The following is a 23,751-nucleotide window of genomic DNA, read 5'->3' as shown; positions in this document are numbered from 1 at the left end:
CTGTACGCAATACTCCAGGTGAGGCCTCACTAAGGCCCTGTACAGCTGCAGTAAGACCTCCCTGCTCCTATACTCAAATCCCCTAGCTATGAAGGCCAACATACCATTTGCCTTCTTCACCGCCTGCTGTACCTGCATGCCAACTTTCAATGACTGATGTACCATGACACCCAGGTCTCATTGCACCTCCCCTTTTCCTAATCTGTCACCATTCAGATAATATTCTGCCTTCCCGTTTTTGCCACCAAAGTGGATAACCTCACATTTATCCACATTATACTGCACCTGCCACACGTTTGCCCACTCACCTAACCTGTCCAAGTCACCCTGCAGTCTTTTAGCGTCCTCCTCAAAGCTCACAACGCCATCCAGCTTAGTGTCATCTGCAAACTTGGAGATATTACACTCAATTCCCTCATTCAAATCATTAATGTATATTGTAAATAGCTGGGTTCCCAGCAGTGAGCCCTGCGGCACCCCACTAGTCACTGCCTGCCATTCTGAAAAGGACCCGTTTATCCTGACTCTCTGCTTCCTGTCTGCCAACCAGTTCTCTATCCACGTCAGTACATTACCCCCAATACCATGTGCTTTAATTTTGCACACCAATCTTGTGGGACCTTGTCAAAAGCCTTTTGAAAGTCCAAATACACATCCACTGATTCTCCCTTGTCCACTCTACCAGTTACATCCTTAAAAAATTCTAGAAGATTTGTCAAGCAGGATTTCCCTTTCATTAATCCATGCTGACTTGGACCGATCCAGTCACTGCTTTCCAAATGTGCTGCTATTTCAGCTTTAATAATTGATTCCAACATTTTCCCCACTACTGATGTCAGGCTAACTGGTCTATAATTACCCGTTTTCTCTCTCCCTCCTTTCTTTAAAAAGTGGTGTTACATTAGCTACCCTCCAGTCCATAGGAACTGATCCAGAGTTGATAGAGTGTTGGAAAATGATCACCTAAGCATCCACTATTTCTAGGGCTACTTCCTTGAGTACTCTGGGATGCAGGCTATCAGGTCCCTGGGATTTATCGGCCTATTTATTGATTGCTTATTACTTTGGTCTTGGTGCTTTAGGTGCAGGGTTCCTTTTATTTTATTTGTTAATTAATTGCTTATTACTTTTTGTGCTTTGTTTGGTGCTTGGTGGTACTTTAAATGTAGTTATTTGCATCGATTCCTTAACAGTAAGTAAGGTCTTTCTGTGCGGACAAAAGTGGACACATACGCTGCCCTAAGTTAGTTTAGTACAACTTTTTTCTGGCCAAATTGGCATAAATGGTGTAAGTGGCTGGGAACGCCCCCTTTTGAAAAAAAAACTGACCTAACGAAAAACCTAACTAACTCACTTACATTGGCGCAAATTAAATGGCCATATTTGCAACTAGAAAGATGCACCAGAAAAATCAAGTTACACCAAAAAAAACGGTGCAACTCTTGGGGACATTTGGGCCCGATGAGTGGGCTCAGTTTCAAAGAATGAAGTAGAGGAATAAAAAAAAGGGCAGGAAGTAAAAAGGATGAAATAAAAATCGATGAACAGGAAGAGTTTCTGTTGGAAACAAACAAGAGTTAGAAGAGGTATAGTTCAAAGTAAAAGATATTAGTTGGTTTGGAATTGTGAAGAAAGGAACATAAAGGCATAATTGTACACTAATTAGCAAGTGGATAGAATTGACTATGTAATGGGATATGTTGGGGAACTGTAAATAAGCATGACATATCTTTGCAGAGATTTACATTAAGGATATGACTCCTTCTGCCGCAGTAATCTGTATCCTCTCACCAGTAATGCACAATTGATGTTTAATCTTTTCTTCCGTAAAGTTTTTGGCTTTTACAACCATACACTTTGAGTTATTTTATCGAGTTACTAAGTAACAGTTTGTCAGTACACACTCATGGAATCATACCACACTCTGAGCAGCTTTTATCTTATCCAACCAGTTTTTAAAGTTATTGAATTAGCCATGAGCAAATGAAAAGAAATGTTTCCGGTGAAGCTTTCAAACAATCTTCAGATTACACAGATATTCAACGTGTAGACAAACAATTTTCAGCACATGCTCCAGTGATATATTGTCCTATAGAAATTTAATACATAGGATCCTTCTGTTCGGTTCCCAAAATGGCAAATTCCCTGGTTTCAGTGGACAAAATGGCCATGTTGTAGAGGGCAGGGCTGCTAAACAATATCGAGAGGGCAAGCCAAGTTTGTGCTACTTTCAGCAAAAAAAAAAGTGTACATTTCTAGTGTGTTGAAAAGCAGACTATGTTCCATGTGCCCAAGGTGAAGAATGTCAAAGCTGGGGAATGGAACACATTCCCATTTTTGTCCTTCAAAGTCTGCATCAACTATGCTCAGGTCATGTACAGCACCGCCAGCTGCAGTTCAAAGCTCTCTCTATTCTGCCCCAACAGAGTGCCCAAACCCCCAGCCTGAGAATAGAACCCCCACAGTACTGGTATGACATTTCCATTTCCAACCCTTTGTGGTTTCTCTAGGTGAGATTTCCAATTTAATAGAATACTTGCATTTATTTATGTAGCGCCTTTCACCACCACTGGACATCTCAAAGCGCTTTAGAGCCAATTATGTACTTTTGGAGTGTAGTCACTGTGTAATGTGGGAAACACAGCAGCCAACTTGCACACAGCAAGTTCCCACAAACAGTAATGTGATAATGACCAGATAATCTGTTTTTGTTCTGTTGAGGGATAAATATTGCCCAGGATACCGGGGATAACTCCCATGTCCTTTTTCAAAATAGTGCCATGGGATCTTTGATGTCCACCTGAATGGGCAGATGGGGCCTCAGTTTAACGGCTCATCCGAAAGACGGTTCCTCCGACAGTGCAGCACTCCCTCAGCACTGCACTGGAGTGTCAGCCAAGATTTGTGCTCAAGTTCCTGAAGTGGGACTTGAACCCACACCTTCTGACTCAGGTGAATGTGCTATCCACTGAGGCACAGCTGACACTACAAAATATTTATGTGCAGTTTTGTTCTGTCTGCAACAAATTAAGATTTCCCAAATTTATTTTACATAGGACCTTTACTTTGGCGGTAGAGAAGACATTTTCATTTCATTAGTCTGCGCTGGACTTGAAGCCAGATTCCAGAGCTGAATGGACAAAGTGCTGCAAAACTACCTCAAGATTTGTAATCAGAGCCAATTTAAAGCCCTAAAAAGTCAGGATTCAAAAATGTGGGATTGAGGAAGTGACAGTACTAACACAACAAAGTTCTCCAAATAAACAAGCACATTTGGGACTTATAGAACTTAGTCTTGTGACATTTGCTCATTAGTGCATGTGACCTTCTTGGTCAACGCCAACAGCGAGTACAGATTGCAGACTATGCAGAAAACTGAAGAGATGGGGAGGAAGAAAAAGTGGGGATAACGTAGATTTTTATTAGATTATTGATGATGAACATGATGGCAGCCGATTGCTGCATATGTAAAACTGAAGTGACAGAGCTTCGACAGCACCTCCTAAACCCAAAAGGACAAGGGCAGCAGGTGGATGGGAACACCATCACCTTCAAGTTACCCTCCAAATCACACACCATCCTGACTTGGAAATATATCGCCGTTCCTTCATCGTCGCTGGGTCAAAATCCTCTTCCTTCCTCCCTAACAGCACCTTCACCACACAGACTGCAGCAGTTCAAGGTGGCTGCTCACTACCATCTTCTCAGGGGCAATTAGGGATGGGCAATAAATGCCGGTCTTGCCAGCAACTCCCACATCCCAGGAACTAATATATAAAAAAAGATAGTAAAAGTACAGATAGTATCATATTTAGATTACCGATTGTTGCACCTATTGGCAAAGCTTTTGCTTCAGACATAGGAAATAGGATAAAGGAATATGGTTAGAACCAATTATACAGTTTACTCTAATACCTGCAGATCCCAGCAGTTGCTTCAAACATGAACATTGATGATATTGTATTCTCTGTATTTGCAGTTATGAAAAAAATAGTACATCTTGTTGTTGACTGCTTGGTGGCAAAGACTGCTCTGTGTGGCTCTAGGAGAAACATTATCTGTACTGCAACTGCAGTAGTGTCAATGCCAACTAGTCCACCAAAAACAGAAGCAATGCCACTGAGGGCAGCAGCTGGAGTTGGCAATAACTGCTTCACGGTCATGTGCCATTGCTATGTTCGACACTAACAATTATCAAGCAAGGCTGAAGCGATGTTTTTCAGCCAGCCGTGACCAGACGTTTGGGGGGGGGGGGGGGGGGGGGGAATCTTATCTAAAAATTAAGAGAGAGAATGCTGCAAACACTCAGCATCTGTGGAAAGAGGAAAGTTGGATCAACTTTGATGATTGACAATCTTTCGTCTGGACATGGGGATCGGCAGCGATTCTCTCATTAGCTTCTGTTCACAATGCCAACTTCTGCTGAAGTCAGTCAGACATTTTTAGCTGCTGGAATCATTCTTACAAAATTATATTCTTGTTTGGTAATGAGACTCCGGATTCACTGTTGTATGAGAATCTTTTACAGAGCCGCAAAATGAACAGCTACAATGTGTTTGATGCATCTTTTGTTTTTTAAAACAGTATGTTAACATTTGAAAGGTGGGGGGGGGTTGTTGTTTAATAAGTGTATGTTATATTTGGTGATGGTGCTGCTGCATTTTTTTTCGACACAGTTAAAGTACACTGGGGAAGTGTTACTGCGTGTTACAGAAGTGGAATAGAAAGTTGGACGAACGTTGTCACTCTACCTCTTAATCTTTCCGCCCTAAGTGGAGGAAGTGCACCCGGCAGGGCGCTGAGCACCTCCAGTCTCAACGCCGAGAGCGTGCAGAAATCAAGCGCAGGCAGCGGAAAGTGCGTGCGGCAAACCAGTCCCACCCACCCCTTTCCTCAACGACTATCTGTCCCACCTGTGACAGAGTCTGTGGCTCTCGTATTGGACTGTTCAGCCACCAAAGAACTCACTTCAGGAGTGGAAGCAAGTCTTCCTCGATTCCGAGGGACTGCCTATAATGATAATCTTAGACTAGTTTTTTTCCACGAGGGTGCTGAGTGTGAATGAATGCTGAAGTTGAAGGCAAGCTATATAGGCCTCAGAGGGACTCCAACAGTGTACGAAAATAAACTTGTTTTGATCAGACAGAACTTGCATTTATGTAGCAGCTATAGGACACCCCAAAGCACTTGAATGTCAATAAAGTACTCTTGGTGTACTTCCTGTTGTAATGGTGTTAAACGCGGCAGACAATCTGCACATAGCAAGGTCCCACAAACAGCAATGAGATAAATGACCAAATCATTTTTTTGTTGATATAAATATTGGCCAGGGCACGAGGTCTTCAAATAGCGCCATGGAATCTTTTAAGTCCACCTGAGGGGGCAGACAGAGCCAGGGCTTAACATCTCATCCGAAAGACGGCACCCCAGACAGTGCAGCAGTCTCGGTACCGCACTGGATTGTCAGTTTAGATTATGTGCTGAAGACTTTGGACTTGGCTTGAACCCACGAAATTCTGACGAGAGAGAGAGAGAGAGCGAGCGCGCTAATAGTGAGCCAAGTCTGCCAACCTACAAGAGAGGAAGATGGAGAGGTATAGGGAGGCCCACAGCGCAGAACATAGGCAACTGAAGGCATGGTTTCCAATGGTCACCTGCCAGCAGTGGTTCAGCAGTGCCTCCGCTATGGGGGGGGGGCGGGGGGTGTAATTACAGCCTGATATATTTTAAAATATGTAGTTTCCATTATAAAATGTGGACCTAGAAGTATAGAAGTGAAAAAGTTGACAGGAAGTTCATGCAGATGCAAGATTTCTAATAAATTACATAAACATTTCTCATTATCAAGTCAAAATACTAAACTGCAATCTACAAAGGCTTAACAGAAATAAGTTTCAAATACTGCAATGTTCTAGGCAAAAACAAATCAAATATCTTCCAGAAGGCAACAGCTGACGTTCTGTGTACATAAGTAATGAAAAACTAACTAACTTCTAGTGTATTTGTTTCACTTCAGTTATGAGTGGGTAGCTGACAAGTGCGGTGATATCATTACACGCAAGGTGTTAAGTTGCAGGCTTCTGCTGAAACAGGCAGCCATTTTTACAGTCTGTTAGCATTACACAAGGTTGATAATTTGTCAATTTAGTGCTTCATTAGCACTTCATAAAATTCAACACGGTATTCCTTAATTTATGTACAATGTCAAACTATACTTATTCAAGACTGCCGACATTTATTTCTTTCAAGTGACTGTATATTACAAAGCAGAAACATGGCCTCCCAATATTATATCTGCAATAACTAATACACAAATATTTATAAAGAAAGACAGACTTGCATTTATATAGCACCTTTCACAACTACCAAACATCTCAAAGCGCTTTACAGCTAATAAAGTATTTTTGGAGTGTAGTCACTGTTGTAATTTGGGAAACCCAGCAGCCAACTTGCGCACAGCAAGCTCCCACAAACAGCAATGTGATAATGACCAGATAATAGATTATTTCGTTCCTCAATATGAAGTCCAGCAAACTTATAACTCCCATCCTTTCCCCCCCAAACACCTTCAATTCTCTTCATTTGAGAAAGGAAAATGAATGCCTAACTCCTTAGTATGTAACGCAATTGTTTACTGGGTGAGTGCAAGCAAAGAGTTGCAACAGACAAGATAAACCAAATGCCAGTTTTATCTGCATCTGTCTCTTCCTCACCCAGCTCAACAGCCACTAGCTTCCAAAAGGCACCCCACCTCAGGACTTACAAAACCAGGGGAGACTTTGACAATTCCAGGAGAGTTTTGTCAGACTTCCCAATACCTTCTATAGCGAAGCTTATCGACAGAATAATCATTACAGGCTGTGACTTCCTGATAGAGGTTTAGGTGTGAATCATTAATAGATTATTGGAATGGGGATTCATTACAAGGTTTTGGGAGATGGTCTGCAAGCTATCTTCGTAACAACACCTCAACAGTATCATGCAACATATTTGTATTTCAGCAGATAGGAGAAACAGATTTCCCATGGGTATTCCCAAACTGGGAGAGCTGTGAGGAAGCAGCTAATGATTCTCCACAAAGGAGGAACCCCCCCCATCCTGCAGCAGTAAAGCCTGGGAACTCTCTCTTCCAGTTGAGTGACATTCTATAGATTCTAGAATGGTTCCCGTAGATTGGAAGTTAGCTAATGTAACCCCGCTATTTAAGAAAGGAGGGAGAGAGAAAACGGAGAACTACAGACCAGTTAGCCTGACATCAGTAGTAGGGAAGCATAGAAACATAGAAAATAGGTGCAGGGGTAGGCCATTCAGCCCTTCGAGCCTGCACCACCATTCAATATGATCATGGCTGATCATGCAACTTTAGTACCCCATTCCTGCTTTCTCTCCATACCCTTTGATCCCTTTAGCCGTAAGGGCCACATCTAACTTCCTTTTGAATATATCTAAGGAACTGGCCTCAACAACTTTCTGTGGTAGAGAAAATACTAGAATCTATTATTAAGGATGTGGTATGGGGCACTCAGGAAAGAATAGGATTGGACAGAGTCAACACGGATTTATGAAAGGGAAATGATGTTTTTTTGAGGTTGTAACTAGCAGAATAGACAAGGGGGGGGGGGGGGGCATGTGATGTATTTGGATTTTCAGAAGGCGATAAGGTGCCACGCAAGAGGTTATTGAACAAAATTAAAGCTCATGGGATTGGGGGCATTATACTCGCATGGATTGAGGATTGGTTAGCGGACAGAAAACAGAGAGTAGGAATAAACGGGTCATTTTCAGGTTGTCAGGCTGCAACTAGTGGGGTGCCACAAGGATCGGTGCTTGGGTCTTAGCTATTCACAATATATATCAATGATTTGGCTGAGGGGACCAAATGTAATGGGCCCAAGTTTCCAGCCGCGCCTGGAACGGCGCAGTCCTGACCTGGACGCCCGTTTTTCGCGCCTCAAAGTGCGCCTAAAAAAAACTTCCAGATTCTCCAGCTCCCTGCAGGTCGTTTGCAGCTTGGTGCAGCGCAGCATGAGCAGTAGGGGGCGGAGCCAGGTCCCTGCGCTGAAAACAGTGCCGGGACCTCTGCACATGCGCGCGCATGTGCAGTAGCTCCAGGCGCCCAAAACTGTGTCGGAGGGGCCGAAGCACGCAGCCCCGAGCCCTGGCCGAATGGCCTCAGTGGGGCTGCGTGAATAAGGCTCCTCCCACGCCCAGCTCCTGCTTCCTCCCGGCCCGACTCCAGCTTCCCACCTCCGGACCAGACCCGACACCGACCCGGCTCTCCCCCCCCCCCCCCCCCTCCCTGGACCGGACCCCGACTCCCGCTTCCCCCCGCCCCGGACCAGACCCCGACCCGACTCCCGCTGCCCCCCCCCCGACCCGAACCGAACCGACCTCCCTCCCACCTCCCACACCCCCCCGACCCACGCTCCCCCCGACCCGACCCAACGCCACCTACCTGTAAATCTGGTGCTGGGGACGGGCCCTGCCCAAAATCTCGGGCCCGTCCCATTCAGCCTCCCTCCCCCTTCCCCTTCTCCTTCCCTCCCTCCCCTCCCCTTCTCCTTCCCCCCCTATTCTCCTTCCCCCCCCCCACTTATCCCTCCCTCTACCCCCCTCCTCTCGCTGTCAGAAACACAGACACTGACAGACAGAGAGTGAGAGACACACAGACAGACAGACAGACAGACAGACAGACAGACAGACAGACAGACAGACAGAGAGCGAGATAGAGACACTGACAGAGACACACTGGGGGGGGGGTCATCCCAGCACGCTGTTGGAGGGCTCCCGGTGCTGCAGTCGGTAAGTAGAAAATGTTTTATTTATTGATTTAAAAAAAAATTATTTCTTATTAATTTTCTTTGATTGATTTATTGATGTATTTATCATTTATTATTGATGATGGCTCTTTATTTGTAAAACTGAAGTGTTTAATGTTTGTAAACTTCCCTCTAAACCGCACCCCCCACCATTCCCTACGCCTGATTTTCTAAAGTGTAGACAAGGTTTTTTCGAGCGTACAAAAATCTTCACTTACTCCATTCTAAGTTAGTTTGGAATAAGTTTTCACTGACGAAACTTGAAAACAGGCGTAAGTGGCCGGACACGCCCCCTTTTGAAAAAAAAATTCTGTTCCAAAGTGAAACTGTTCTAACTGACTAGAACTGGAGCAAACTAAATGGCGAGAATTTCGATTTCTAAGATACTCCGTTCTACATCAGTTGCTCCTAAAAATCAGGAGCAAATCATGTCGAAACTTGGGGCCAATATATCCAAGTTTGCTGATGATTAAAAGTTAGGTGGGACTGCAAGTTGTGAGGAGGATGCAAAGAGACTTCAAGGGGATATAGACAGGCTAAGGTTAGTGGGCAAAAACATGGCAAATAGAATATAGGGCCCAAGTTTCCACACGATAAAAAACGGGCGCCCCTCCGAGCTGGGCGCCCGTTTTTCGCGCCTAAAACGGCGCCGGAAAAAAAACTCGCGATTCTGGAGCGTTCTGCAGCTCCTTGTCTGCCTGGCGCGGCGCCCAGGGGGGCGGAGCCTACACTCGCGCCAATTTTGTAAGTGGGAGGGGGCGGGTACTATTTAAATTAGTTTTTTTCCTGCCGGCAATGCTGCGCGTGTGCGTTGCAGCGTTCGCGCACGCGCAGTGTGAAGGAAACATTGGCACTCGGCCATTTTTGTAGTTCTTTGTAGCTGTTTAATTTTTGAACATTTTTTAATAAAAGCACATTGCCATCAGCACATCAGCACTTGCAGCTTCTCACTGTCTCCTTCCCCCCCCCCCCTCCCCCGCGGGAAGAACGGGCGCCTCCTCCCACCCCCGCGGGAAGAACGGGCGCCTCCTCCCCCCCCCCCGCGGGAAGAACGGGCGCCTCCTCCGCCCCCCCCCCCCCCGCGGGAAAGAACGGGCGCCTCCTCCCCCCCCCCCCCGCGGGAAAGAACGGGCGCCTCCTCCCTCCCCCGCGGGAAAGAACGGGCGCCTCCTTCCCCCCCGCCCCCCGCGGGAAGAATGGGCGCCTCAGGCTGACTGCAGCATTCTCCGTGCCTGAAGCACTTTCACACAGGTAGGAAGATGGTTTATTTAATCTTTTCTTTGCTTATAAATGTTTATTCAGGTTGGATTTATTTGTATAATATTTGTAGAAGTATAAATAAGGATTTATTGTAGAATTTAATGACTTCCCTTCCCCCCCCTCCCCCCCCACCTCGTTCTGGACGCCTAATTTGTAACATTTTTTAATGTGTAGAACAGGTTTTTTCAGTTCTACAAAAATCTTCACTTGCTCCATTCTAAGTTAGTTTGGAGTACATTTTCACTGTGGAAACTTTGAAATCAGGCGTCAGTGGCCGGACACACCCCCTTTTGAAGAAAAAATTCTGTTCCAAAGTAGAACTGTTCTACCTGACTAGAACTGCAGAAAAAAAAATGTGGAGAATTGCGATTTCTAAGATAGTCCGTTCTCCACCAGTTGCTCCTAAAAATCAGGCGCAAATCATGTGGAAACTTGGGCCCATAATGAGGAGAAATGTGAAGTTATCCACTTTAGTAGGAAAAATAGAAAAGCAGAATTTTTTTTTAAATGGAGAGAGATTGGGAAATGTTGATGTTCAGAGGGATCTGGTGTCCTTGTACACGAATCACTGAAAGTTAACATGCAGGTACAGCAAGCAATTAAGAAAGCAAATGGTATGTTGGGCTTTCTTACAAGAGGTTTTGAGTATAAGAGTAAAGACTTTTTACTGCAATTATATAGAGCCCCGGTGAGACCACACCTGGAGTGTTGTGTACAGTTTTGGTCTCCTTACCTAAGGAAGGATATACTTGCCATAGAGGGAGTGCAACAAAGGTTCACCAGACTGATTCCTGGGATGGGAGATTGTCCTATGAGGAGAGATTGAGTACACGAGGCCTATATTTTCTAGAGTTTAGAAGAATGAGAGGTGATCTCATTGAAACATACAAAATTCTTACAGGGTTAGACAGGGTAGATGCAGGGAGGATGTTTCCTCTGGCTAAGGAGTCTAGAACCAGGGGTCACAGTCTCAGAATAAGGGGTTGGCCATTTAGGACTGAGATGAGGAGAAATTTCTTCACTCAGAGGGTGGTGAATCTCTGGAATTCTCTACCACAGAGGGCTGTGGAGGCTCAGTCCTTGAGCATATTCAAGGCAGAGATCAATAGATTTTTGGATATTAAGGGAATCAAGCGATGTGGGGATAGTGCAGGCAAGTGAGGTAGAAGATCAGCCATGATCTTATTGAATGGTGGAGCAGGCTCGAGGGGCCGACTCCTGCTCCTAATTCTTATGTTCTTATTTATTTTGATTCTTTTAAAATACCCTCAACATTCAAAATGATCCATACGATCACTTTCTTTTCATGCTGTCTTTTTCTTTGGGAAAACTGAACTGACCTCAGACTCTGAAATATCCTATCATTGAAAATCTAAGCCAATTTAAACTCATCACATACAGGGACTAACAACCTGTTTACAGGACAGAACATCCTGCATAACAAATTGTATGGAACACACGTGTGAAACCAATCAAATAATGTTCCATCTAATGTTTCCACAAACCAGCATGCTGGGCCCATTAGCAATCAACATTGCTTATATTGGATGTCGGTTGCTTTTCTATACGATAATACATCTTAGAATGCTTACATTTTTATACTACCTTATGTTGAAGCATTTCAAACTGCTTCACTAAATAAATTACTTTTGAAGTGCAGACACAGCAGCTTTTTAAAAATTAGAATGTATTTATACAAGTTAAATCCAGCAAAAAGTACTGAAAACAATAAATAAGGCAATAAAAGTTACTCGATAGGTCTGTACATTCTTCAATTCCTGCTATAAATTATAATCTTTTGGTGGATTTTTAGCTCGAGTTGTCAGCCAAGTGTGCTGGAGGAAGAGTTGCCTACTTTTAAGCACCCAGTGAGTACTAGTATCGAGCATTTCTAGCTGTGGTCTACCATGGCTTATAGTTGGGTATTAAAGCACCATTTTGATCCAACCATGCCTTTGGTCCAACCACAGAAGTAACTGCAAACACTAAATATCACCACTTCTCCCACCAGGCCACCTTGACAGAGATTTCTAATTTATATGGTCAGCTTAGTGTGGAGTTTCTCCACTTAAAAAGATCTAGGTTGAGTTTGCCCAAAACTTATTTCAAGAGGGACCCATCCAGTGGTCAGAATGACAAGATTGCCATTCCATTATTCTGGGCTGGTTTCACACCCGCATTCCCAAGGACAACATGCTGATTCACTGCATTACATCATTCCCCCACCTTCATATCCTATTTTACCTCCTCCTCATTGACCACTATTATCATCTCTCCTGCAAGCATCGACTCCTCCCTATAGTTCAAGTAGCCGTCAATCATGCTTAAGCCTTTAGTATCGACAGGCGACTCGACTGCCGGGGTGGATAGAATCAGCAATTTATGGCACAGGTGGCAGCCATTCGGCCCTTCGTGGGATGGAGGGAGAGAACACAACCAAACCTGATCCTGTCCTCATCTAAAATGCTCATGTGCACTTCCAGCAGTGGTTATTGGGCAAAGATGAAAAGTGCATACTATGGGTGATGCTGCCCTCCCTAACTAAGGGGTATTAAGGCTAACTGTATCACCACAACAGATGCCCCGGCTGAGAGCAGCTTTTTTGTACAGACAAGGGATCAAATCTGGAAAAGTACTGTACAGTTCAGCTTTTTGCTCTGAATAAGCTCACTGAAAAATTAAATGTAATCTATTTTTTGCAAATATTCCATAAAAGACATTTCAAGTCCAATATCTGGTCACCTCAGGAGCCATATCTAGGTATGGTTTACCAGCTGCAAAGTCGGAATTCAAAATCAATTTTATAGGCTCTAACATGAACCAACCGTTAGACCATACAAACATACAAAGATAACGAGCAGGAAGAGATCAGTAACACAACAGGAGATCAATTATCATTTCAAAGCAACTTTTTATGCCATCAGCATTACCACCAGGACCTGAGGCAATATTTTTACAATTATTATCCATTAGCTTTATCCTTAACCAGCAATATTTTGGTTTAATCAGAACACAGGACTATATAACCAGCATTTTTTTTTAAATATACAAAAGGACCACCATATTTTGTGAACAATATGTCACATCTCATCTTACTCCCCAAAAAGCTGCTCTCTAAATAAAATTTCTAATATTTTGTGAATAAACTTTTTAACAACGTTAACAAGAGTATACATATCAGGAAAGGATGGACAGGCTGGGTCTCTTTTTCTCTTGGAAAAAAAAAAGGCTGAAAATTCTTTGGGTAAAGAGTGATGAGAATCTGGAACTCACTACCACAGGAAGTGGTTGAAGCGAATAGTATAGATGCATTTAAGGGGAGGCTAGACAAGCATATGAGGGAGAAGGGAATAGATGGTTATGCTGATAGATTTAGATGAGGAAAAAGACGGGAGGAGGCTCGAGTGGAACATAAATGCCGGCATGGACTGGTTGGGCCGAATGGCCTGTTTCTGTGCCGTATATCCTATGTAATCCGATGCAACAAAATAAATCAGTTTTTCAACCAAAGCAATACTGAGGGGGAAAAAACTTCACAAGAACAGAATGAAGACATGTTCAGGGAGCATCTGCCTGATCAGCAGTCTTCAGTGAATGGGTTAAGTCTTCTCCAGGAGACCGCACTAACTGTCATGTTCAGACTGTGCTGAATCTTAAAATAAAGCTGGTGTGCTTTTGTATTCACCAGATGGATGCCATTAAGCCATTGTGCCAAGCAGAATAGCATATGATGAAATTCACAGCTATTGTAAAAATAACTGCCCTCTCTCAATCATGTAAGTCATTACAACAACAACTTGTATTTAGATAGCGCCTTTAACGTACTAAAGGCGAAAAATCGCAGGATTCTTGAGACAAATTTGACACAGAGCCACCACATAAGGAGGAATTAGCACAGGTGACCAAAAGCTTGATCAAAGAAGTAGGTTTTAAGGAGCATCTTGAAGGAGGAAAGAGAGGTAGGGAGGGGGGGGGGAAAAGAGGTTTAGGCAGGGAGTTCCAGGGCTTGAGGAGTGCAGATATTTTGTGGGGGGGGTTTGTGGGGCTGAAGGAGATTACAGAGACAAGGAGGGGTAAGACCATGTCGGATTTGAAAATGCGGAATGTTTGAAATCGAGGCGTTGATTAACCGGAAGCCAATGTAGGTCATAGAAACATAGAAAATAGGTGCAGGAGTAGGCCATTCGGCCCTTCGAGCCAGCACCGCCATTCAATGAGTTCATGGCTGAACATGCAACTTCAATACCCCATTCCTGCTTTCTCGCCATACCCCTTGATCCCCCTAGTAGTAAGGACGACATCTAATTCCTTTTTGAATATATTTAGTGAATTGGCCTCAACTACTTTCTGTGGTAGAGAATTCCACAGGTTCACCACTCTCTAGGTGAAGAAGTTTCTCCTCATCTCGGTCCTAAATGGCTTACCCCTTATCCTCAGACTGTGACCCCTGGTTCTGGGCTTCACTAACATTGGGAACATTCTTCCTGCATCTAACCTGTCTAAACCCGTCAGAATTTTAAACGTTTCTATGAGATCCCCTCTCATTCTTCTGAACTCCAGTGAATACAAGCCCAATTGATCCAGTCTTTCTTGATATGTCAGTCCCGCCATCCTGGGAATCAGTCTGGTGAACCTTCGCTGCACTCCCTCAATAGCAAGAATGTCCTTCCTCAACTTAGGAGACCAAAACTGTACACAATACTCCAGGTGTGGCCTCACCAAGGCCCTGTACAAGTGTAGTAACACCTCCCTGCCCCTGTACTCAAATCTCCTCGCTACGAAGGCCAACATGCCATTTGCTTTCTTAACCGCCTGCTGTACCGACATGCCAACCTTCAATGACTGATGTACCATGACACCCAGGTCTCATTGCGCCTCCCCTTTTCCTAATCTGTCACCATTCAGATAATAGTCTGTCTCTCTGTTTTTACCACCAAAGTGGATAACCTCACATTTATCCACATTATACTTCATCTGCCATGCATTTGCCCACTCACCTAACCCATCCAAGTCATTCTGCAACCTCATAGCATCCTCCTCGCAGCTCACACTGCCACCCAACTTAGTGTCATCCGCAAATCTGGAGATACTATATTTAATCCCCTCGTCTAAATCATTAATGTACAATGTAAACAGCTGGTGCCCCAGCACAGAACCTTGCGGTACCCCACTCGTCACTGCCTGCCATTCTGAAAAGTACCCATTTACTCCTATTCTTTGCTTCCTGTCTGACAACCCGTTCTCAATCCACGTTAGCACACTACCCAGAATCTCATGTGCTTTAACTTTGCACATTAATCTCTTGTGGGACCTTGTCGAAAGCCTTCTGAAAGTCCAAATACACATCAACTGGTTCTCCCTTGTCCACTCTACTGGAAACATCCTCAAAAAATTCCAGAAGATTTGTCAAGCATGATTTCCCTTTCACAAATCCATGCTGACTTGGACCTATCATGCCACATCTTTCCAAATGAGCTGCTATGACATCTTTAATAATTGATTCCGTCATTTTACCCACTACCAATGTCAGGCTGACAGGTCTATAATTTCCTGTTTTCTCTCTCCCTCCTTTTTTAAAAAAGTGGGGTTACATTGGCTACCCTCCACTCCATAAGAACTGATCCAGAGTCTATGGAATGTTGGAAAATGACTGTCAATGCATCCACTATTTCCAAGGCCACCTCCTTAAGTACTCTGGGATGCAGTCCATCAGGCCCTGGGGATTTATCAGCCTTCAATCCCATCAGTTTCCCCAACACAATTTCCCGACTAATAAGGATTTCCCTCAGTTCCTCCTTCTTACTAGACCCTCTGACCCCTTTTATATCCGGAAGGTTGTTTGTGTCCTCCTTAGTGAATACCGAACCAAAGTACTTGTTCAATTGGTCTGCCATTTCTTTGTTCCCAGTTATGACTGCCCCTGATTCTGACTGCAGGGGACCTATGTTTGTCTTTACTAACCTTCTTCTCTTTACATATCTTATAGAAGCTTTTGCAGTCCGTCTTAATGTTCCCTGCAAGCTTCCTCTCGTACTCTATTTTCCTTGCCCTAATCAAACCCTTTGTCCTCCTCTGCTGAGTTCTAAATTTCTCCCAGTCCTGGGTTCGCTGCTATTTCTGGCCAATTTGTATGCCACTTCCTGGCTTTAATACTATCCCTGATTTCCCTTCATAGCCACGGTTGAGCCACCTTCCCTTTTTTATTTTTACGCCAGACAGGGATGTACAATTGTTGTAGTTCATCCATGCGGTCTCTAAATGTCTGCCATTGCCCATCCACAGTCAACCCCTCAAGTATCATTCGCCAATCTATCCCAGCCAATTCACGTCTCATACCTTCAAAGTTACCTTCTTTAAGTTCTGGACCATGGTCTCTGAATTAACTGTTTTATTCTCCATCCTAATGTAGAATTCCACCATATTATGGTCACTCTTCCCCAAGGGGCCTCGCACAACGAGATTGCAAATTAATCCTCTCTCATTACACAACACCCAGTCTAAGATGGCCTCCCCCATAGTTGGTTCCTCGACATATTGGTCTAGAAAACCATCCCTTATGCACTCCAGGAAATCCTCCTCCACCGTATTGCTTCCAGTTTGGTTAGCCCAATCTATATGCATATTAAAGTCACCCATGATAACTGCTGCACCTTTATTGCATGCACCCCTAATTTCCTGTTTGATGCCCTCCCCAACATAACTACTACTGTTTGGAGGTCTGTACACAACTCCCACTAACATTTTTTTGCCTTTTGGTGTTCTGCAGCTCTACCCATATAGATTCCACATCATCCAAGCTAATGTCCTTCCTAACTATTGCATTAATCTCCTCTTTAACCAGCAATGCTACCTCACCTCTTTTTCCTTTTATTCTATCCTTCCTGAATGTTGAATACCCTTGGATGTTGAGTTCCCAGCCCTGATCATCCCGGAGCCACGTCTCTGTAATCCCAATCACATCATATCTGTTAACATCTATTTGCACAGTTAATTCATCCATCTTATTACAGATACTCCTTGCATTAAGACACAAAGCCTTCAGGCTTGTTTTTTTAACACCCTTTGTCCTTTTGATGTAGTGTGGCCCTTTTTGTTTCTTACCTTTGTTTACTCGGCCTTCCACTATTGCTTTTTACCTTTCTACCATCTGTTTCTGACTCCATATTACTTCACCCTGTCTCGCTGCATAGGTTCCCATCCCCCTGTCATATTAGTTTAAACACTCCAGAACTGCATTAGCAAATGTTACCCATAGGACATCAGTTCCAGTCCTGCCCAAGTGCAGACCGTCCCTTTTGTACAGGTCCCACTTCCCCCAGAACTGGTTCCAATGTCCCAGGAATTTGAATCCCTCCCTGTTGCACCACTGCTCAAGCCACGTATTTATTCTAACTATCCTGCTCCCTCTACTCTGATTAGCACGTGGCACTGGTAGCAATCCAGAGATTACTACCTTTGAGGTCCTACTTTTTAATTTAACTCCGAGCTCCCTAAATTCAGCTTGTCGGACCTCTTCCCGCTTCTTACCTACATCGTTGGTACCTACATGTACCACGACAACTGGCTGTACACCCTCCCTCTCCAGAATGCTCTGCAGCCGCTCCGAGACATCCTTGACCCTTGCACTAGGGAGGCAACATACCATCCTGGAGTCTCGGTTGCGGCCGCAGAAACTCCTATCTATTTCCCTTACAATAGAATCCCCTATCACTATAGCTCTCCCACTCTTTTTCCCGCCCTTCTGTGCAGCCGAGCCACCCATGGTGCCATGAACCTGGCTGCTGGTGCCTTCCCCTGGTAAGTCATCTCCCCCAACAGTATTCAAAACGGTATATCTGTTTTGGAGGGAGATGACTGCAGGGGACTCCTGCACTACCTTCCTGCTCTTGCCTTGTCTCGGCGAGCAGAGGGTGATGGGTGAGCGGGACTTGGTGCGAGTTAGGACATGGGGTTTGGACCACCTCTAGTTTACTTGAAGCTGAACAAGTGTTAAAAATCATAGAAAACGCTGAGTCGCACGTTAGCATTTCCCTTTTCAGATGCCTACAGACCTGTTGTGTTTTTCTACCATTTTCTGTTTTTATTTCAATTTTGCAGCAGTTGCAATTTATCTTTACCTTTGAAAAACCTGCAAATTATCCCACGTCCCAAGGAAATTCTTTTAAAACCAACAAAATGCCACACTGTGCTCTTCAATCAATCATGTGGATCGATATATTGTGGCTTGAGTTCGGGCAATGAGTTTCAAATTCTTGAGTGTTTATGTTGAAGGCTATTTCAATCTAATTAATACATTTGAAACAAATTTCAGCACCTCATTCACTTACACTCAATTTCTCAAATTATAGATTAATCATTAAAAGAAAATTTTGCAGGAAGGTCACGAAAGACAGAAACTACCATATATCAAATCACTATTACACACGCTGGAGAACCTGAACAGCTGTCCTTCTAGAAAATGATTAGTACTGACACCGAGGTGCTTCATGGGCAAGTAATGATGCTGTGTGCGAAAACAAGATCACCACAATCATAACTGGGAAACCAGAACATTTACAAAGAAAAGCCTGCATTTATATAGCGCCTTTCATGACCTCAGGACGTCCCAAAGCACTTTACAGCCAACGAAAAACTTTTGGAGTATAGTCATTGTTGTAATATGGGAAACGCAGTGATCAATTTGCACACAGCAAGCTCCCACAAACAGCAATGTAATAATGACCAGATAATCTGTTTTTATGATGTTGATTGAGGGATGAATATTGGCCAGGATACCGGGGATAACTCCCCTGCTCTTTTGAAAAATAGTGCCATGAGATCTTTTACATCCACCTGAGGCAGCAGACAGGGCCCTTGGTTTAATGTCTCATCCAAAAGACAGCATCTCCGACAGTGCAGCACTCACTCAGGATTGCACTGGAGTGTCAGCCTGTGCTCAGGTTTCTGGAGTGGGACTTGAGCCCATAACCTGAGAGTGCAACCTCTGAGCCACGTCATTTTCAATCCTAGAGAACCCAGCATTAATGTCAAATTACTATGAAGGCCAAAGGTGAAACAATTCACAAACAAATATTTGACTGCTTCTTGCCACATTATTGAATGTTAACCTACTGAAGTAAAAAGAGTCCATTGTTTACCTACGCGGGAATGGATTGTTATGGCAAACAGGACATTAACACATTTCACACATTAATAGCTTGCTGGCAGCCATAACATTAACGATTAGAATCAAAAGCAATAAACTTTGACATACAGTAGTAATATTCTGCGGAAAAATATATAAACATTGTAGTAGTGATTGAGAGAGAAAAAAAACCACTGCTGGAAATCTGATGTGAAAACAGAAAATGCTGGAACTACAGGTAACATCAGCATGAGAAAATACAGGCTCACGTTGCAAGTGGAGACCGAAAAGGACTCGACCCGAAATGTTAACCCAACCTTTTCAAACGTTGACGGACCCAGGGTGTATTATCCAATTTTTGAGGTTAAATAAACATCCCAAGTACTCTTTGAGGAAAAGCTTGTTACAAGCTTGTACTGGATTTGCATTTGCAGGTGAAAGGGGAGGGTGGGGGAACTGCTACATGGATGTGAATGAACTGCTGGAAATTAAGCTCAGAGGGAGTTTACATTGCAAAAGCCAAAATCCATAACGAGGGACACATTCAATTATCGCACTAAGTCTCCAACATCCTTTCAGGAGCAGCAGTGACGTCTAGTGGCAACACAAGTATTGTATCAGAGTGAGCATATTCCCAGTGAAGGAAAGGAGAAAATATACAGCAACCTAAATATTGTCAGCCTTCATTAAGCAAATGTGTGTATTGTATTGATCTTCCAAAGTTTGGCATTTCAGCGTGGCCAAGATTTAAACACTCCCATCTCGGGAGTGTCTTTTAGTGCCACTATTTGCAAGAGCCCTGAACAACAGAATGACACATTAAAAAGGACATTAAAAGTTAGCTTGTATTTTACTTGCTTATTTCAAGTGCTATGCTCATAGGAAGCTTTGGTCAGTACAATGCTAGTGTGTTAGCCTCTTAATCCAAGAGAGCACAGTTCATATTCCACTCTAACAAAAATTACTACCCTGCTTCCTTCAGAACCTGGCAGAGCAGCCTCGAAGGGCTAAATGGCCTACTCCTGTTCCAAGTTCTACAGGACAGGTGTACAACTTCATTTTAGTGGGACCTGTCATGTATTTTACATTATTATATATAACTGTATCCAAACATGCTATACATGACTGTAATAAGATATGACCTGTAACCACCAGCAGACCTTACCACCGGGGGTGCACTTGCAAGAGACAGGTATATAAGCACAGATTTCAGGCAAGTGCAGCATTCCAGAGCTATGAAATAAAAGGTGCAGGTCCAGAGTGACCTTGACTTCACTACATGCCTCGTGTGAATCTGTACTGAGGGGACAGGACTTTACAGTGGCGACGGGTTACGGGATTACAGAATCCACAGAATGGCGAACAACGGATCAGATGAAAAGTACAATGCGGGAGACAATTGGGAGGACTTTATAGAAAGGCTCCAGCAAAGCTTTGTAACCAAAGACTGGTTAGGCGACGAAATGGCAGACAAGAGAAGAGCTCATCTCTTGACCAGCTGTGGCTCGAAAACATATGCTTTAATGAAGGATCTGTTGGCACCTGAGAAACCAGCAAGCAAGTCGTTTGAAGAATTGAGCACTCTGACTGGTAAGAGACCACCTGAAGCTAGCGAGCAGCCGACACATGGCCAGACACAGGTTCTACAACTACAGACGCTGTGTGGGCCAGAGCATACCCGACTTCGTGGAGGAACTTCGGAGGTTGGCTAGTTTATGTGAGTTCTCCGATGAACTGAGGAGAGAAATGCTGAGAGACTTTTACATTGAAGGAATAGGCCATGCAGGCATATTCCGAAAGCTCATAGAGACCAAGAACCTGACCTTAGAGGCAGCAGCACTGGTTGCACAGACATTCTTGGTAGGGGAAGAAGAAACGAGGTTGATTTACAATGCAGGTACGACAACTAACGAAATAATGGAACAAGGAGTTCACAGCATTAGAAAAGCTGCTATCCTCACACACAGACAAAACCGGCAGAACAGGCTTTCGACAGCAAGCAGTGGCAACAGAAGCCATCAAGGGCCACAGGAACGGCCGTTCACACCTCATCAACCCACAATGAGAGCAATCAACTACAAACTGAGAGAAGCTCAAGAGAGGTCTGCCAGACGCAGCTCATTCTTTGCAAGCAGTCTGTGCTGGAGGTGTGGGGGTGGGCACTCATCAAGGGAATTTCGATTTTAGCAGGCTGTTTGCAGGAACAGAGAATATACAGGGCATTTGGCCCGCATGTGCAAAAAAACGGCAGCTCGGCTGGCATACGAATCGGATGGGTCGGAAAGCGGACCAGAAGATGGTGGGGACAGTACCCGGGACACCGATGTACAGCGGGTCAACACGATCAATGGCTGCTGCTCCTACGACAGGACGCCTCCGATAATGATGAGGGTCCTACTCAAACGGGATATCTGTCAACATGGAGTTGGATACGGGAGCGAGTCAATCTCTCATGGGCGCTCAACAATTTGAACAACTGTGGCCGCATAAAAGAGACAGACCAAAACTCACAAGGGTCGACACCAAACTAAGGACCTATACCAAAGAAATCATACCAGTCCTCAGCAGCGCCATGCTCGCTGTCACACACAAAGGGACAGTGAACTGACTTCCCCTGTGGATTGTCCCCGGAGACCCCCCAGCACTGCTGAGGAGAAGCTGGCTGGCAAAACTAAACTGGAAATGGGATGATGTCCATGCCATGTCATTAGAGGAACGGACCTCCTGCTCAACAGTTATAAAGCGATTTGAACATCTCTTTCAGCCAGGTGTGGGCACTTTCAAAGGGGCCAAAGTCAAAATCGACATCACACAGGATGCTAGACCGGTCCATCACAAGGCCAGAGCTGTACCCTATGTGATGAGGGAAAAGATTGAATACGAACTAGACAGGCTTCTGCGGGAAGGCATTATATCACCTGTGTAATTTAGCGACTGGGCAAGTCCCATCGTCCCAGTCATGAAGCCTGATGGATCCGTACGAATCTGTGGGGACTACAAATCTACCATAAACAGAGTCTCCCTACAGGACCAGTACCCGCTGCCCAGAGCGGAGGACTTGTTTGCCACATTGGCTGGAGGTAAACTTTTCTCAAAATTAGACCTCACATCTGCGTATATGACGCAAGAATTGACCGAGGAATCCAAGCTACTCACCACCATCAACACACATCGAGGCCTTTTCATGTACAATCGATGCCCATTCGGCATCAGGTCGGCAGCTGCCATATTCCAGCGCAACATGGAGAGTCTGCTCAAGTCCATCCCGGGGACGGTTGTATTTCACGACGACATACTTATCACGGGCAGGGACACTGACTCCCAGCTCCGTAATTTGGAGGAAGTACTAAAGCGGTTGGATTGGGTAGGCCTATGAGTCAAGAAATCCAAGCGCCTGTTTCTCGCACCCGAGGTTGAATTTTTGGGCAGAAGGATTGCCGCTGATGGAATCCGCCCAACAAAGTCCAAAACAGAAGCAATTCGCCTGGCACCCAGGCCCCGGAATGTCTCAGAACTGCGCGCTTTTCTCAGGCTACTCAATTACTTTGGGAACTTTATGCAGAACTTAAGCACCCTGCTGGAGCCTCTCCACGTGCTACTCAGGAAGGGGTGCGATTGGTTTTGGGGGAACGCCCAGGAACGTGCCTTCAATAAGGCAAGCAACCTTGTGTGTTCCAACAGTGTTTTGACTTTCTTTGACCCAGGTAAAAAGCTAGTTCTCACATGCGATGCGTCAGCGTATGGGGTCGGGTGCGTTTTGCAACATGTTAATAGTGTGGGCAAATTACAACCCATAGCTTATGCCTCCAGGTCACTTTCGCGGGCGGAGCGCGGGTACGGAATGGTAGAGAAGGAGGCGCTCGCGTGCGTGTACGGTGTCAAAAAGATGCACCAATACCTTTTCGGGGCCAAGTTCGCGTTAGAAACCGACCACAAGCCCGTCACGTCCCTCCTATCAGAGAGCAAGGCAATAAACGGCAACGCCTCGGCACGAATTCAACGGTGGGCACTCATGCTGACGTCCTACAACTATACCATAAGACACAGACAACTGAGCTGACGCGCTCAGCAGGCTACCCCTGGCGACCACGGAAGGGTCTGACGAACAGGACTGTGAGATAGTCATGGCAATTAATGCCTTTGAGTCCACAGGTTCGCCCATGACGGCTCGCCAAATCAGAGCCTGGATGGCCAGCGACCCCACGTTATCCTTAGTAAAAAGATGTGTCCTAACCGGTGACTGGGCAGAGGCTCGCGATGCCTGCCCCAAGGAATTAAAACCCTTTCACAGGCGCATGCATGAGCTATCACTACAAGCAGACTGCCTGATGTGGGGCAGCCGAGTAGTCATGCCTCTGCGAGGCAGAGAGGCATTTGTCTGGGAGCTCCACCGCGAGCTCGCGGTGGAGCTCCCGGACAAATGCCTTCTCATGAAGGTCATAGCCAGATCCCACGTCTGGTGGCCTGCTATTGATGCGGACTTGGAGCTCTGCGTCCGAAGGTGCACCATTTGTGCCCAACTCAGCAATGCCCCCAGGGAGGCTCCAC

At 44.9% G+C, this 23,751-nt stretch overlaps 1 protein-coding gene across 4 annotated transcripts in view; it reads right to left on the bottom strand.

Moving 5' to 3' along the window:
- The window catches only part of LOC139228013 (AMP deaminase 2-like), a 183,545-nt gene that overhangs the window by 121,227 nt on the left and 38,567 nt on the right, over positions 1-23,751 (bottom strand). The gene's annotated exons all lie outside the window — the stretch shown is intronic.

The sequence above is a fragment of the Pristiophorus japonicus genome, chromosome 17 (assembly GCF_044704955.1).
Source record: "Pristiophorus japonicus isolate sPriJap1 chromosome 17, sPriJap1.hap1, whole genome shotgun sequence".
NCBI lineage: Eukaryota > Metazoa > Chordata > Chondrichthyes > Pristiophoridae > Pristiophorus > Pristiophorus japonicus.
The sequence above is the reverse complement of the archived record's forward strand: the minus strand, read 5'-3'. Positions and strand labels throughout refer to the sequence as shown.